The following is a 3,902-nucleotide window of genomic DNA, read 5'->3' on the forward strand; positions in this document are numbered from 1 at the left end:
GCTAAAATCTGCAAATACTTGACAGTTTTTCACTTGCAACTGCCTCTTTTAATAATTTAAACATAAAATATCCCTTAATATGCATCAATATGCAAAGTGGAAACTGTCTTGTCTTTACCACAGGAACTAATATCTACAGTTTTCTTTATTTCCAATTTAATGGGTACAACCAATGAGCCCCAAGGAAAATGATTGGCGCTTCTTGGCAGATTTTAAAACACCAGCCAATAGTGTGTTAAATTGCATTTTGGTTCAGCTTCGCAGGCAGCTCTATGAAATATGTGAATTCAATAAAACTGAACACTGAATAGGCAGAGGCGGAGTCGAGTGGTTGCCAAGGTAACTCACCAGTAGAGTATCCCACTGGAACAAGCAGTTCCCCTCCAAAACAGCTGGTGGCAGCAGTGATATATGTCTAGACAGCATATATTTATAAAAAAATATATCAATTAATTTCAAGAATATATTTTCTATTTTTAGTGAAGTACTTGGAAATTATGAATACCGTGCTTTGGTTTTATTAAATACGTGCAGTTTTTACCTGTTACTCAAATATTTTACAAAAGTTACAGAAAATGTATCTTTTACAGGAGAAATTTGATTAATGCCATGTGTAACACGATGTGATTACAGTGCTAGACTCAGAACAGGACCAGTGCCAGGTTCGGCTACAGGAGTAGGGAGACGTGCAAGTATATCAATGACCACAGACCAGAAAATAATTTTAAACTGCCGGCTTGTTATTTTTGTAGAAAAGAAAATAAACAATTATACAAACAGTTTACATACAATGACACAAATTCAATACAAAATAGTTCCCCTATTTCTTCAGAATGATTTATTTAATCCCTTTTTTGAAATTTAAACCTATTAGGTATTAAAGGATACTATTTATTTAAACCTAGGTTATAGTTCTATTTAAGTTCAAGTTGATACTGTTAATCTATTTAATTGAAAGTTTGTTTTAATATTTTAAATCTATTTTAGTTTAGTGTTCTTTTAAGAAGTTAAGGTTTCTTCATTTTCTGTTTTAACCGTTTCTTATTTCTAATTTAAACCCAACAAACAATTTTACATTCCACACACTGCAACAACAGACATTGGATGTGGTTCAAAGGAAAAAACCAATAAAACACAACAGACACAATCCAGCAAAAGACTGAATAACTTGTGGTTCAAATCGATGTATTTTCTCTCTGATGATCCTGAAGGGTTAATCCCGTTTTTCTGAATCCACTGCTATTTCAGCAGGAAACATGGGCAGGTCATACCAGTTTGGATGAATTGCAGTATCCAGCAGAGGGCGCAGCTCCTGCTGGATGGTTACAGGACTCCTGGGTTCCGGCTCGCCATCTTGTTTCTCACTAGCGGAATCCAACTCAGCAATCGACTCGGAATGTCCCGGTCCAATTTCCAGCAGAACCTCAAAAAGGCCTGGTTTAATAACCAACAAAGCGTAACAAATGTTCATTTAACTCCGCTTGGTACTGAATAAAGTTATATACTCGCCGATTTGGCGGTTGAACATCGTGTGTGGATGGGGGAACATGCTTCACCCACCACAGCTCATCCATTACTTCCACAGTTTTTGAACATAAAACATAAATGCGCTACTTTAGCTTTCCGTTTCAACAAAATAAAAAAACTTTACAAATACGTTCTTCTCAGAAAATAAAATACACTTTTTAACTCACCAAGTCCAGTTCTGTAACATATAACACAATCCCGAACGCAGTCAGGTTGAAAAGTGCAGAACGCTCCTTCTCCAAAAATGGAAAAAATGTTTTTAATTGTCGATTTCTCTTATCTTTTTCTCGTTCACAGTACAACTCTCTTAGCTTCTTTGTTCTTTGCTTCTTCTTCGCTCTTTCTACTTCTTCTTCTGGCGCGAGAACATAGCAATCCGGTTGGCTGGAGTTAGTCACATGGGCTACACATCAATGTGACCCTTCAGAATAAGAGATTTATCTCACGCTTGACTGTTTTAGCTGCTGACAAAATAAAGCTGTTTTATGCAGATTTTTAACCAAATAAAATATCATAACACTTGCAATTATTACTTTTTATATTTTTAACTGTTTTAAGACCTATTTATTCTCCTATTTATTTATTCATTTATGTCCTATTTATCTATTTTATAGCTATTTTTATGAAAAGGCTTACATTTAGTGAGGATTATGTTAACCTGGGTTACACAGGCAAAAAAGAAAACTCAGATGAACACTGATCCTGTTGCCATGAGAGATCTGATTCTGGAAGAGCTGATTTCTTTTCAATTAGGTCATGAGTTACAACAAAGTAAAACAGAAAACTGGTCATGACTTGCTTGTAACTTTAATTTGGCTGAACCTGAATTAAATTTTTTTTAACCTTCTAATATTCTGACTGATCTATTCTTCAGTAGAAGCATTAATAAGATGTGAAGTTACAAAAAAACTGGAATTAATTCAAGCAGGAAATAAAGGACAAAACTAAAATTATTTCTCATCATTAAACACATTTAGCTGCCATTAAAAAGATTCATTACAGCTTCATTACAAAAGAGGCATTGAGTTTTTTCATCCAAAATGGGAAATCTATTCAGTATTTCAAAGGACAAATGAACAGGAACAAATCCAAATTTGCAAGAGATCCCACCGACACAAAGCTGCAATTATCTGATATTATCCACGTATTTTATCCCAACTGAACTGTGTTGAAATGTATCTTTTGATACATTTCAACACAAACAGTAATTGGAAAAAATGTGTTCTGCAGAGAGCAACTGTCAGATGGGGGCTTTCCATTCCTCCTGATCCTTACAAAAACACCCACAATAGATGTTCACTTATCATGTCTGCAAGAATACTCCCTGTTTGATGAGTTTTGTTTCCGCCCTGTAAGATTTCTCCTGGAGAAGGAGCTTGATGTTTCTGTGATCTGTGTTGGGCTCGTCTTCATTCTCGTGCTGACAGGAAGGCCGGAGAGGGCAAGAGAAACGAGGACGGGACGCCATCTGATTTACAGTCTGACGCCTCTGCAGCTCAACGCCCTGATCGAGTGCGATTGATCGAGTCATAAATGAAGCTGAATCAATGAGTGCAGGCCTTCAGCTGGGCCTGGTGTTAACAAACGTGTCGGAGAGGTGGGCGGCCGGGGTTCAGTGCAGGTCACGTCCCCCGTCACACGGCTCTTTATGCTCTTCTTTTCATCGCGGTTAACCTTCTCCCTGCTCTGCTCCATGTGGAGGCGGCAGGAAAACCGTGGGTGTTCGCAGAGTAAGGATGTGGGTGTTTTTGTAAGGATCAGGAGGAATGGAAAGCCCCCATCTGACAGTTGCTCTCTGCAGAACACATTTTTTCCAATTACTGTTTGCATTTTTATTATTTCATGTCTGATAACACTGGCTGAGTAAATCTCCTGCTGCTTGAAACACTTTCATTATCTCAAATTCAAATGCAAAGAAATACATTACTATAATCTCTCTGGAAGCTGAAGAAAACTGTTATCTAGCTCGTTTGAGACGGTTTCTTACAATATTTCTAAAAGTTTTTTTGAATTAATTACAGACAGATATGGACAAACTTTATTAGACGAGCATTCAATAGATTAATATTTACATTTCCCTACACATCCTGTACTTTGGACTGGAAAGAAACTTGTTTTTTGTCTTCATTGTGACAGAATCCAGTTCTGTTCATGTGGCAGCAGCCTTGCTATACAAGAGGGATGGATGTGCTGATATCACTCAGTAGCTGAGTTTCCATTGCAAATGTGCACAAAACATTATCAGTATTCCGTTAAAGTCGAAAAGACACTTGTAATGTTTCCACAAAATAGAAAACACAAATAAAATCACACATGAATAACTTTGTTTACACCATAAGTCATTGACAAATGAGCTGCACTATGACACTCCAACT

General features: G+C 36.9%; 1 long non-coding RNA gene across 1 annotated transcript; it reads right to left on the bottom strand.

Moving 5' to 3' along the window:
* Positions 1 to 719: 719 nt before the first annotated feature.
* LOC103458965 (uncharacterized) lies at positions 720 to 1,998 on the bottom strand. Its single transcript, XR_532650.2, has 2 exons — positions 1,695 to 1,998; positions 720 to 1,434 (listed from the first exon to the last, which is right to left on the bottom strand). It is a non-coding gene; the product is annotated as an uncharacterized LOC103458965 (long non-coding RNA).
* Positions 1,999 to 3,902: the final 1,904 nt, after the last annotated feature.

Source organism: Poecilia reticulata, linkage group LG22 (assembly GCF_000633615.1).
Source record: "Poecilia reticulata strain Guanapo linkage group LG22, Guppy_female_1.0+MT, whole genome shotgun sequence".
NCBI classification, from domain to species: Eukaryota; Metazoa; Chordata; class Actinopteri; order Cyprinodontiformes; family Poeciliidae; genus Poecilia; species Poecilia reticulata.